Here is a 14,581-nt window from a genome sequence, read left to right as displayed (position 1 = left end):
TGAGGTATGGGGGAAGGGGCAAGGGACTAGGAGCTCCAATGCTCTCCCTGGGAACTATCGCCCTCCAGGAACCTCCACATGTTCAGCTATCTGAAAGCTCACTGAACCTTGTCCTCTTGGGTTTTTATGGAAGCATCATGACATCAGCATTCTTACTATCAGAATATAGCGTGGGACCCTCTCCTGGGAGGGCCTTAAGATCCGCAACCAGAAAGGCAGGGGAACATTAGAGTTAAAAGCATGGATATGAACAGACACTTCTCAAAAGAAGACATTTATGCAGCCACAAGACATATGAAAAAATACCCATTATCACTGGCCATCAGAGAAATGGAAATCAAAACCACAATGAGATACCATCTCACACCAGTTAGAATGGTGATCATTAAAAAGTCAGGAATGGAATACTATGCAGCCATAAAAAATGATGGGTTCATGTCCTTTGTAGGGACATGGATGAAATTGGAAATCATCATTCTCAGTAAACTATCACAAGAACAAAAAACCAAACATGGCATATTCTCACTCATAGGTGGGAATTGAACAATGAGAACACATGGACACAGGAAGGGGAACATCACACTCTGGGGACTGTTGTGGGGTGGGGGGAGGGGGGAGGGATAGCTTTAGGAGATATACCTAATGCTAAATGATGAGTTAATGGGTGCCGCACACCAGCATGGCACATGTATACATATGTAACTAACCTGCACATTGTGCACATGTACCCTAAAACTTAAAGTATAATAATAATTACATAAATAAATAAATAAATAAAATAAAAAGTCAGGAAACAACAGGTGCTGGAGAGGATGCGGAGAAATAAGAACACTTTTACACTGTTGGTGGGACTGTAAACTAGTTCAACCATTGTGGAAGTCAGTGTGGCGATTCCTCAGGGATCTAGAACTAGAAATACCATTTGACCCAGCAATCCCATTACTGGGTATATACCCAAAGGACTATAAATCATGCTGCTATAAAGACACATGCACACATATGTTCATTGCAGCACTATTCACAATAGCAAAGACTTGGAACCAACCCAAATGTCCATCAATGATAGACTGGATTAAGAAAATGTGGCACATATACACCATGGAATACTATGCAGCCATAAAAAAGGATGAGTTCATGTCCTTTGTAGGGACATGGATGAAGCTAGAAACCATCATTCTCAGCAAACTATCTCAAGAACAAAAAAACAAACACTGCATGTTCTCACTCACAGGTGGGAATTGAACAATGAAAACACATGGACACAGGAAGGGGAACATCACACACTGGGGCCTGTTGTGGGGTGGGGGGAGGGGGGAGGCATAGCATTAGGAGATATACCTAATGTTAAATGACAAGTTACTGGGTGCAGCACACCAACATGGCACATGTATACATATGTAACTAACCTGCACATTGTGCACATGTACCCTAAAACTTAAAGTATAATAAAAAAAGGGGGGGCAAAAGAAGGTCAGAGGCCTGCTCCTGAGGCCTAAATCACCCAACATTATAACAAAAGATGTAACAAGGGCTATGGGGAGTTATGAAACCTTGGATGAAAATTAGTATGAATGACAGCACCAAAATACCAAATGAAATGTAAGTGCTATGTAAACAGTTGTTCTGCTGTATGGTCAACGGAATAATGGCAAGAAATAAAGGTCTGTACATGTTCAGTACAGATGCAACAATACTTTATTTTTTCCAAATATGTTTTATCTATAGTAAAGAATCCATGGAATGCAGAACCCATAAATATAAAGGACCAACTATATTTATCTTTGTATCTCTAAATATGGTTATAGTTTAGATGTGCTTTGTTTGTGATACATTATGATGCTGTTCTTTTCCCATACTTATCCCTGATTCTCAAGGTTTTGCATTAAGCAAAAATTGCCTTTGAAGTAAAAAAAATTCATAAATTATTAAATTAGAAAAATTTCTACTTTAAGAAATTTTTCTTAGAATTTCTTTTTTTAGATTCATTGAGGTATAATTGACACATAAAAATTTGGTAAATTTAATATATCCAACATGTTTTGACATACATTTACAGAGTTAAATATTACTACAGTAAAGCTAATTAACATATTCTTCACCTCAGACAGTTGTCAATTTTGTGTGTGTGGTGAGAATATTTATGATCTATTCTCCTAGCAAATTTTAAGTATAAAACACATAATAATTAACTATAGTCACCATGCTGTACATTAGATCTCCACAAAAAAATTATCCTGCGTAAGTAAAACTTTGTATCCTTTGACCAACATCTCCTCATTTCCCCTACCCTTGACAGCAATATATTCTCTGTTTTTAGGAGTTTGATGACTTTTTAACACACATATAAGTGAGAGCATGCAGTGACTGCCTTAATGAGCCTAGCTTATTTCACTTAGCACAACCTCTAGATGTATCCAAGTTATTGAAAAGACAGAATTTCCTTCTTTTTAAGGATGAATAATATTCCAGTGCATATATACCAGATTTTTAACCTTGTATTTATTAATGGATATTTAGATTGTTTTTATGTCTTGGCTGTTGTAAATAATAATATAATAAACATGAAAGTACAGATAACTCTTGGAGATACTGATTTCATTTCCTTTGGATACATATCTGTGATAAGAATGCTAGATCTTATGGTAGTTCTATTTTTAATTCTTTAATACTTTAAGGAACCTCTACACTGTTTTTCATAATGGCTGTACTAATTTACATTTCCACCAAAAATGTACAAAGGTTTCCTTTTTTCCATAAGGTTGCCAACACTTACCTTTTGTCTTTGACAAAAGTCATTCTAATAGGCATAAGATGATATCTCATAAAGGTTTTGATTTGCATTTCCCTAATGATTAGTTATGTTGGGCATTTTTTGTATGTCTTCATTGAAGAAATGTCTGTTCAAGTCCTTTGCTCATTATTAATTTATGTTATTTGTTTTCTTGCTCTTGAGTTGAGTTTCTTTCCTATTTTGATATTAACTCATTGTCAGATGAATGATTTGCACATGTATGGTTTCCATTAAGTAGGCTGTATCTTCACTTTTTGATAGTTTCCTTTGATGTGCAAAAGCTTTTCAGTTTGATGCAATCCCATTTGTATTATAGAGAAAAAAACTCCCTGACATTAGTCTGGCAACAATTTTTTGAATATGACCTCAAGATTACAGGCAACAAACTCCAAAATCGATGAATAGGACTGTACCAAACTAAAAAGGTCTGCACAGCAAAGGAAATGGTCAAGAGAGTGAAGAAACAACCTACGGAATGAGAGAAAATATTTGCAAACCATACATCTGACAGGGAGTTAATATCCAAAATATATAAGACACTCAACAGCCAAAACAAAAAAAATTGATCTAAAAAATGGGCAAAGGACCTTAATAAATGTTTCTCAAAATAAGACATACACATGGCCATCAGGTGTATTACAAAACTCTCAATATTACAACTCATCATTCTAATGTAAATTAAAATCACAATTTGCATTTAAATAAGATATCATCTCACACCTGTTAGAATGGCTATTATCAAAAAGACAAAAGATAATAATTATTGACAAACTGGAGATAAAGGAATCCTTGCACACTTTTGGTGAAAGTAGAAATTATGACATCCCTGATAAAAACAGTATAGATGGTCCTCAAAAATTAAAAATAGAACTACCATATGATCCATCAATTCCACTACTGGGTATATATCCATAGTAAATAAAATCAGTATGTCAAGGAACTATCTGCATTCCCACATTGATTGCAGCATTATTGAAAACAGCCAAGATATGGAATCAACTTAAGTGTTCATCAATGCATAAATTGATAAAGAAAATTTTGTATGTATATAGAATGAAATACAATTCAGCCATTATACATGGGAATAAACCCTGTTATTTGAGACAATATGATTAAACCTAAAGGAAGTTACATTAAGTGAAATAAGCCAAGGACAGAAAGATAAATACTGTAAAATCTCATGCATATGTGGAATCTAAAAAGTTTTATCTCATAGAAGTAGAGAGAAGAAAGGTGGTTGCAAGAGTCTAGGATGGTTGGGGGTTGGTGGTGGGGTTTGGAGAGATGTTGGTCAAAGGATACAAAATTTTAGTAAGAATTAGTAAGTTCAAGCGATCTTTTGTACAACATGGTGGCTATAGCTAATAACAATATATTTTATTATTAGAAATGCTAAGAAAGTGGATATTAAGTATTCTCAGCACTATTAGCAATATAATTGGTAGTATCTGAGGCAATTCCCATATTAATTCGCTAGATTTAGTTATTAGTCTAGCTAATTAGTATTTATTTATTTCACAATGTGTATGTACTTCAAACCATCATATTATACACAGAAATGCAAGCAGTATTATCTTTCAGAATACTTTCAGAAAAATTAAGTTAAAAAATAAAACAAAAAAGTTTTTCACAATCGTCTTTATGTCTGCTTTTCCAGTTGATTTTAATTCAGAATATCTTTTTATACATGTATTGAGCAACTCTTGCTTTTGTGAAAGGTCTATTCATGTTTTTCTTCAAACTCTTCATATAGTTTTGTGCCAGAAAGTAGGCTGGGACAGACATTATTAGTTTGGAAGTTTTTATTAATTGTTCTTGGAATCAACATTTGTAGAAAGAAAGAGAAGAAAGATTGCGCAGGATAGGGCCGGGTGAGGTGGCTCATGCCTGTAATCCCAGCACTTTGGGAGGCCGAGGCGGGCAGATCACAAGGTCAAGAGATTGAGACCATCCTGGCCAACATGGTGAAACCCCGTCTTTAGTAAAAATACAAAAATTAGCTGGGCGTGGTGGCGGGCGTCTGTAGTCCCAGCTACTCGGGAGGCTGAGGCAGGAGAATAGCTTGAACCCGGGGGGAGGAGGTTGCAGTGAGCGGAGATCACGCCACTGCACTCCAGACTGGGCAACAGAGCGAGTCTCCGTCTCAAAAAAAAAAAAAAAAGAAAAAAGAAAAAAGAAAGATTAGCAGGATAAAATATTGGGCCAAGATGCATTCTCACAGAAGGCCTCAGCTTACCTTATGAAGAGCTCTGAAGTTGAGATAATATCTTAGAGTTATGTAACTTGGGGCAAGTGGGATAGGTTTTTATAACTCCGTGTACTTAAGTAATTGAATATTGGTTGCCTGAGGAAGGGAACATGTCTTTGAGTGAAGTGGCTCACTTCAGTTAAGGTGCCCGAGGAAGGCTGACAACTGCGAATTGTCAACTGGCAGCAGTCCAAGCAGTTAAGGGAATGAATTCTTCATTATAAAGAGTAATCTGAAGGATATTACAATTACCACTAGTCTACCACTTACCCTGCTCAGATCCATTTCTTTACATATTCCTGGGATCATCAGGTCCAGGATTCCCAAGAAAATTCTGTCTAGGGGGAAACTTAAGAAAATGTCATAATATAAATCATAGCCCCACAACCTCAGCTAGTCTAAGGTTCACAACCAACGCGCTCTGTCTCTCTCCTCTACTATACAGTTGAAATTCCCCTGTATGTCACCTAGCACCGTTGCTAATCTCTGTGGCATGCCTACATAAAGGTACAATCTAAACACTCATCCATGAAGGGTCTTCTCCTTGATCACTATGCCCAACTGTAGCATGGCTGCTACAATTGTCTATTTATTGTAAAAACTGGGTGAGGGAATACCAAAAGCTTCCAAGCGGATCACACGTGTACCAAACATATGCTTCTTTGCCTCATGGCAAAACAGCTCCCCTATCTCTTCCTGGTGGTCAAGACTGATTATCTATTACATGAAAGGAAATACAATTTTTTCTTTCAACTATTCACTTAGATATTTAGATTATTGGCCATCCACTTTATTTTCCAAAATCGCAGACTATGACACATTTTTCTATTGCCTGTTTTCAAATATTTCTGATTCTATCTATCCCATCTGGGGACAGGGAGAATTAAATTGTTAAATATGTCTCCCTCATAATTGAGTTCTGTCAGGGTAAATATGACAACATTCTCCAGTACTCTTATTCTGAATATCTGACACAGTAAATAGTCTATACAGCACCTGTTGAATGAATAGTATGCTCATGGTCACAAAATAATTCTTTATCTCTGTCTCTGTTTTTCTGCATCTCTGTCTCTTCTACTCTCCTTGTGTATGTGTGTGTATGCATGTGTAGGGGTAAGCTATTGTGTGGGGGGGCTGGTAAAAGAGAAAGATGAAAATGGAAGTGAAAGGAGAGGGAGAGGAGAGAGAAAGAGAGAGAGGAAAGAGAGAGAGAGAATTGGAAGCTGGTTTACTCTGAGAGTGAAATCAGTTTACAGATAGTATCCCTCACCAAGTTAGCGGTCATGTAGCTCAGAAATACATCTAGAAGTCTCAACATTAAAAATCTGTCCCACAGCTACCAAAAGTATACCAAAAAATCACCATGATGAAAGAATGATTCAGTGCTACAAAGAAGGATTATACTATAAATAGCAGCTTCTTAATTTGTATTAGTGGGATTCTGAAATAATTCCTCCAATGAAGTTAATATTTCAGCAAATTAAAGATTACATATTATTTATTTTTTTCTAAGCATAAAATCTCTCTCACTTCATTAGCTGTGTCAGTCTACAGGTCCCAAAGTTATATTTGCAATAAAAAGCTATATTTTCAATCAAATTTGTTAAAACAAATCTTAGTAGATGAATCCGGTTTTGACCCTAACAATATTGGTGGTGGTTGTTCTTATAAATAAATTCTGTTAGGCTGAGTTTCTAGACAGTTAAGATTACATCCAAATATAGGGGAGGCAGGCACAATAGGAAAAAAGAAAATAGAATTATCAGACTACACGCAGTATTGCAGTACACATATAACTTCTGGACTATGACAGACCTTGAAGTAGTTTCTAGCTACTATTTCCTACCCGTTAGTCCATTCCTACGTAAAACACACTCTTCAGGTTAACTGCTTTCAATTTGGTTACTCACTTCTGTCCTGTGTCCTCTTCTAAGAGATTTTAGGGCAGAGAATGTAAGAAATATCCTAATTTCAAATATAGTTTAAATTAGGAAGCATAGGCCTAATGTAATTCTCATTCCTCATTGTAAGTTAATCTACCCAGTTGTCTTTTCTTGTATTTTATAGAAGTTTCTGAGTTCTTGGGTTAACAAGACATATTAATAATATGCTTTGGACATATTACCTGATTTTTTTTCTATGAATATATATTTAAATATGCTTTATTGGTATACAGCTATTTGGTAAAAACAGTGTAATTTACTTTTTTCCCTAATATGCATATGAAAACAAATGATTCTGCTATATGTCTACGACTATTGTGCTACAAGTATTACTACTGGTCCCACTATTTTTACTTTTGCATTAATACCACTGTTATTGCTGCTGTTACTGCTATTACTGTGAAGATGTGTGCCACCATCTTTGGATTATTATACAGTGGACAAATATGTTATTTATTCCCATTTCTAAAACAATGCTTTAAAAAACAAAATAATATTATATTTTATTGATAAGAATTTTGAGCCTTCTAAATTCAGTGGCCACAGTTATTTGACTAATAAATGCTAGAGATGAGATTTGAACTCATGTAATTTAGATTCCTAAACTTGAGTTTTTAAAATTATTATTCTACATTGTCTGCATTATTTTGATACAGTATTTTGAATAAACTTAAACTTCTTTAGAAAAAAACAGAAAAATACTGTATAGCAATAATTTTATTTCTCGTGAAGGTGGACAAGTTTTTCCTTTTAACTTTTTTTTTTTTTACTCCTGTGATTTGAATTGCTGTAGTCCAAGACTGAGATTATGAAATCTCAGATAAGAAAAAGGGGCCTTCATTTTATTTCTCCGCTATGTTCTCAGGGAGGCAACTCTATATGTGCTTGACCTTTTCAAGGTTCTGCAGTTTGATTGGATGACTGCCTCTGTTATCACCTTTTACAACCTCTCCTTCATGTGAGAAATCAGAGTGGATTGGAGAGCCAATCAAATATGGAATATTGAAAAGGTTATAGCAGCACTGCAGACTACAAGCTTTCCCAGATCGCAATGGTTATTAACATTCAGGCACCTCGTTCCAATGACAAAGATTGTAATAAGAACAGATGAGGCCAAGGTGTGAATTTTATCCTTTTGACAATGATCAGATGGGAAATGGATAAATCTGGAGGACTGCATTACCCGCTCTTCTCTTACTGAGCTGCCTGTTTATAATCCTGTGAATTGACTTCAGTGTCATGAATGAGGGTCATGTTGACATAAATCAGGACCAGAAGTGCATCTTCCTGCACATTGCTTTGGGCCACTCTTTACTATTATAATTGCCTTTTTCTGTGCTTTCACTCCCTTGCCCTATTTCTGTGTGGCATTTAAAAGTGAAATTGGCTTTTGAAATATTGGCTCCTTTCTTTTTCATTAGGACACAGGCTTCCTAAAAGAGTCAGCCAGAAATGCCATGAAGTGGTTGGTAGGAGAGTATCTTAAAGTCTTATTAAATACATAATTAACTTTACTATTGAAAGCAATACATGGTATTAAATTCAAATGGCAGGGCTAGTGCTTGAACTGTTACATGGAGTCTAAATGTATTGCTGGTATATTTACTGTGTTTATTCACTTCGGACAGCATATCACTGGGGTTATTTTTATATTATATATTTTCTAATATATTTTGTTAAATAATTTTACGGCTTTTTTTTCCTTTTTTAAGTCTTTTATATCGCCAAATACTTTGGAAAATGCCAGAGAACCAGCCTTTCATGAACAATTTGTATTATAGTGCCACTTTTTACATCCTTGTTAAACAGAGATGGGAAAACATGTACTTTTTAAGACATATCTAAAACTTGAACATAATATATTATGCTTATACCTATTCCAGCTGATGCTACTGTTTATATATCTGATTCAAATGAAGAAGAATAAAATATTTCACAACACTCAGGAAAAAAAAAAAAGGACCTGGAAATAAACAACTGTGCTCATGAGTGTTGTATTTTTTCCTTCATATAACAAAACAATTTACCACATCTCTAGGAAAGAAAATATGTTTTTCTGATTAAATTCTTGATGCCATAAATCTTGCATCTGTCATCTGTTCACAGCAACTTAGAAAAAAAGTTTCCATATAGCCTTAATTAAAGGTCAGTTCAGAATTTTGTGAACAAGTCTTTCTGAAGTTTTCTAATCTTGGTGAATATATGAATGCCTCAACCGCTGTGCCATAAAACCTGCTGTTTCAAGCTTAGATCTGCACTGTTGTCATCTCCTCCACACAGCTGGGAATCTCCTCTTAAACCAAGGCATCCCAGTGTGTGAAAGGCACACAGAACTGTGCAGATGCCGGAGCTGGACCATTTGCCTGTTAGAGTTTCTTTCATAAAACAAGAAAGAAAAATAACTGATCATTAAATAGAAATATTTCTTCTTTAGAAGTCTTCATTAAAAACAAAGATGAAGAAAGTTTTTTGCTTGTCTCCAATTATACCAATAAAACTAATTAATTCACTAAATTGTTACAAGAAACTTAGCCATGGGATGGACTCAATTCCCCCTTTGTTTAGTTGGGTTGTATTTCTCCCTAAAATATGTCCCATTCTACTCTAGCATGTTTTAATTTAATTCCATCACACAGCAGCCTATCCATGACATTTAGTAAGGGCCTACCGAATCTTATACTTACCTATCTTACCTGCTGGGCAGTTCAACACAGCTGTTTAAGCTGATAGACCCAGCCTACAACACAAAGCGGCCATCCTATAAAAAGAATATTCAGGAGTATGCTCAGAACATTCAAAGTTTGGAATCACTTGTCCTCCTCTAGTGACAATAGTTCTCCTGTGCACCAGCTGTGCTACTTTTGTTTTCACCCCTTGATGCAAAGTTTTGTCTTCTCAACTTGACCTGCTTTTTCTTTTATTGTTGATTCAGATAATCACTATATTTACACATCTGTTTTGTTTGTAAGTGACTGAAAACAGCTCAAACTTTATGACAAAAATGGTTATTGGTGCCTTTGTTGAATTCCTAAAATGTCATGTGAATATTTTTCTCCCAGTTTCTCACCAATGTTTTTCTCTATGTTCATTTCATTCTCTAATAAGATTTCTCCATTTGAGAAAAAAAAGATGGCTACCAGATACTCAAGAATCCTATTTTACAAACTTAGTAATCCCAGGAGAAAGAGAATATCTTTTAAAAATTGTTCTAACAGAAGTAGCAAGGAGTAATCACATTTGCTTAGCTTTGGTCACAGACTCACTTCAGAACTTATTACCGTGACCACTGCAGTGGAGTTCTGTACCTCTCAGTCTGAATAATAGAGTCCATCTAGATATAGGCATGTAGGAATAGTCCCAGCCATACCACATGGATTAAACTGGGAAAGAATGAAGTGGTAGGCTGAATAATATGCCTCCCCCAACCCTTTCAAGATGGCCATGTTCTAATCTCCAGAACCTGTGAATATGTTACTTTGAATGGGAAAAGGGCCTTGGCAGATCCAATTCAGTTAAGAATCCTGAGATCTGAGGTTATGCTAGCTTATGCAGGAAAGCTCAACCTAACCAAAGAATTCTTATAAAAATGAAGTAGGAGGTTCAGATTCAGAGAAGAAAATGTAATAATGGAAACAGTAATCAGAATGAAGCCATTGCTGGAAGGGGCTGGAAGCTGAGGAACATAGTGTAGGTGGCTTCTAGGAACTGAAAAAGGTAAGAAATGGATATACCCCAAGAACCTTCAGAGGGAGCCCAGATCAAGAAAGACCTTAATTTTAGAACACTGAGATTTATTCTGAACTTCTGTCCTACAGAAGTGTAACGTTTTAAGCCATTAAATTTTGTGTAATTGGTTACAGCAGCAATAAAAATTAATACACATGATTCTCTCAAAAGATATTGGGCAGAAATAAACATATGTTTATAAAATGTGGGTAGGAGCTTATGTTTTCACTGTCTTACAAGATGTTTCTCTCAGTTCCCTTTACACTCGATAAATTACACACTTTTTAAGAGTTGTCACTATGTCCTGATTATATTTTACTCTCTCAAAGCAACCTGGTCCATGGTCATCTAAACATAAATATAAATTTAGTTGATTTTATTTGGCATCCTACAATCACAACTACAGTAAAAATGACAGAGGCACCCTCTTATCTGAGATTTCACTTCCTGTGGTTTCAGTTACGGCTATCTACCAAGGTCTGAAAATGCTAAATAGAGAATTTTAAAAATAATCAATTCACAAGTTTTAAATTGTGCACCAGCTGCTCTGAGCAGCATCATGAAATCTCACACCATTCTGCTCCATCTTCCCCCAGGAAACAAATCATCCCTTTGTCCAGCAGATCCATGCAGTCTACGCTACCCACCCATGAGTCACTTAGTAGCAGTCACAGTTATCCAATTCATGGTCAAGGTATCACAGTTCTTGTGTCCTAGTATCCCTTATTTTACTTAATATTGGTCCCAAAGCACAAGAGTAGTGATGTGGCAATTCATATATGCCAAAGAGTAGCAGTAAAATGCTTCTCTTAAGTGAAAAGGTGCAAGTTCTCAACTGAATAAAGAAAGAAAAAAAAATCATATGCTGAGGTCGCTAAGATCTACAGTGTAGAATGAATCTTCTATCTATGAAATTGTGTAAAAGGAAATAGAAATGTGTGCTAGTTTTGCTGTCACACCTCAGTGTACAAAATTACAACCACAGGGCATGATAACATTACATTTGTGTGTGGAAGACATAAACAGAAACATGTTCTGATTGATGACAATTGGGTTTGGTGCTATCTGTGGTTTCAGGCATACACTGCAGGTTGTGAAACTCGTGGAGCAGCGGGGACCACTGTAACTCCTTTCTGGTTTGTTTTTAGCACTTTGGTGAGCAAGAGTGTAACATGGAATATGAAAGATCAATCTGAGAAAGACAGAAACAGGCAGACAGCGAAGCAAATGAAGGTTGGGCAGTAGAAAAGACTATCTCTGGAAAGCACATCAGAATAGAATTCAAGCCAGTCTGACACAGAGGGTCATGTAAGCACGCCGGGGTGGGATTATTTACAGATAAGAATAAGACACTGAATTAAATTTAGATAAACAATAAACAGTCATACTAACTTAGAAGTGACTTGCAAAGAAAGTAACATTTCAGTGATTTTCAATTTTATTATGCTATTTAAAGCACTCATTTCAGATTTCAGAGTATCACTATGCTCTAGGAGGGCCAATGAAATACTTATTCTAACAAGCGTCCCAGCAGCTTTTGATCCTGGTGATCATTGGGTGACTTTCAAGAAACAGTGCTACAAGGCAAAGGCAGTCAGAGGAAGGACTAGGCAAAGTAACGAGTACAAAACACAGAAAGATGTCCGAGTCAATGACTCAGATCAGAATTCCAAGCAGACAAGCCAATGAGTGATGTAAAACGTGAATTATGATGCTGAGGCATTCTTTTTCTGTTTTAACCCAAAACATTGGACTTTTCTTCCTAAGAGGATAGAATCCAGCCTCAAAGCACAAGAAAGCTTCAAATCAGGAACTCATCATATTAAAAACTTTACTTATAGTGTGGTGCATAGGTCAGCTTCATCAGCATCACTTGGAAGCTTGTTAGAAATGTAGAACCTCAGGCCACATCCCAGATATACTAAACTGACTTTACATTTTAACCAGACTTCTAAGAAATCCATACGCACGTAAACATTTGAGGAATGATGATTAGCAGACTCATCAGCTACTTTCATTATTCAAACTGCATAGCTTATCAAATAGGCTCTTGACTTTTGACAGGGTAAGTGAATGAGATCTATAATATAAAAGGGAACTGATAAGGCTTATTAACTATTTATTTGGATTATGAATATGAAATGTTAAGCAGAATGAAATGCAATATTCAGAAAAGCAGAAAAAAATTAGAATCTTGCTCTCCTTGCTCCAATCATAGTAAGAATGAATGCGAATGAATGGGTTGATTGTCCAAACATCTAGTCTTTTTTTTTAAATTAATACGATAAGTCTGGTTAATTGCTTTAAGACAACTCAGCTCTTCTTTCATAACTTCCTTCCATATAGTATCCTGTGGTCTTGAGAGGAACTCAAATTCCCCTCTTGTCTTTATAAGTCTGATAACTTGAAAGTTTTAATAACTATATGTTGGCTCCAAAAATGTACAATGGTAAAAATACCTCCAGAGAGGCCATTTGACCTGGATGTCATAAAGAATATATGACTCTGGAAAGCTAGATATCAAAACTCTCACTCCTGATATACACTGGGGAGAAGAGATTTCTGTGATCTATATATACACCCGGGTCAAAGTATAGTCCTCTAGGAGAGCCTGAGATATCATCTTGCTCTCTCTGTCTGAGGATCAGGCCTTCAGGAGGATAATAAAAATTCATTAACTACTGTGAACTGGCTTTGTGTTTACCTTTGGACCCATAGAAAGGTGCAATTAACATGATGAAAGGTCTCAAACCATAATAAACTTCTTAGTTTAATTATTTTTGTAAAACCTCCAAGTGATTCATAGTGTCTGAATGATTAAGTTCTGTGAAAAACCTGTTTAGATGTCTTGATTATGGGACAAAGATAAAAGCAGAGTGAAATATTGCTGAAACAAAGATGTTTTATTTGTGTTCATAAAGTGAGCACTGGGATGAGTAAAATTATGGGGTGATAAACATATTAAGAAGAAGAGAGTATAGTCTTTGACCTCAAGACACCAGTAATGCAAGACAGGAGAAAAAAAAGAAATAGTAAATATTTAAGTAAATAAAAGACAGAATACAAATAAATTGAATATTGAAGAAAACAATTTTTTAAGAAGAATTGCTCTAGAAAAACAATAAAGAGAAAAAATAGTTTCTAACAGAGAGATGATAAGGCTTGATCAATAAAGATTTTATAACACAATTTAAATTTCAACAGGTAGAAAATGAGGAAACAATCAGCATGAGAGAAAATCCAGAACCATGAATGTCTGTCTATTTGGAAAACATATGGAAAAGTAAATGTATGGAGATGCTAAATATATGAAGGAACTAAATGGAGGAACTTTTAAACAATTATAAGATATATGATGAGATATGACCACTATGTTTATTCAATGATATTACTGTCTTGCTTAAGGTAGAAAAAAATATTTTATAAAAAGATTTTTGAACTTGAAAATGTAACAATTGAAACAATTCAACATGAAGCGTAGTGAGGGAAAAAAAAGAATGAAAAACGTGGATAGATTGTCAAAAAACCAGGAGACAATTCATGCAGCCATGAATCTAAATAGATGAGGTCCCTAAAGTGGGCTGGGGATAAGAAAAATATTCTTGTAATAATGACCAAAAGTGTTCCAAGAATCTCAACAAAACTCAATAATAAAAACATGAAATACAAAGCATATAAAAATCAAATTGCAGCCGGGTGCAGTGTCTCACACCTGTAATCCCAGCACTTTGGAGGGCTGAGGACAGTGGATCACCTTAGCTCAAGATTTCGAGAAGCTGGGTGTGGTCCCAGCTACTTGGGAGGCTGAGGTGGGAGGATAGCTTGAGCTTGGGAAGTGGAGGTTGCAGTGAGCTGTGATTGTGCCACAGCACT

At 35.7% G+C, this 14,581-nt stretch overlaps 1 pseudogene; it reads right to left on the bottom strand.

Moving 5' to 3' along the window:
- Positions 1–14,581, bottom strand: part of LOC130540628 (large ribosomal subunit protein eL8-like) — a 106,757-nt pseudogene that overhangs the window by 69,854 nt on the left and 22,322 nt on the right.

Source organism: Pan paniscus, chromosome 9 (genome assembly GCF_029289425.2).
Source record: "Pan paniscus chromosome 9, NHGRI_mPanPan1-v2.0_pri, whole genome shotgun sequence".
Taxonomy (NCBI): Eukaryota; Metazoa; Chordata; class Mammalia; order Primates; family Hominidae; genus Pan; species Pan paniscus.
Note: the sequence above shows the minus strand (reverse complement) of the source record. Positions and strands in the feature narration are given on the sequence as shown.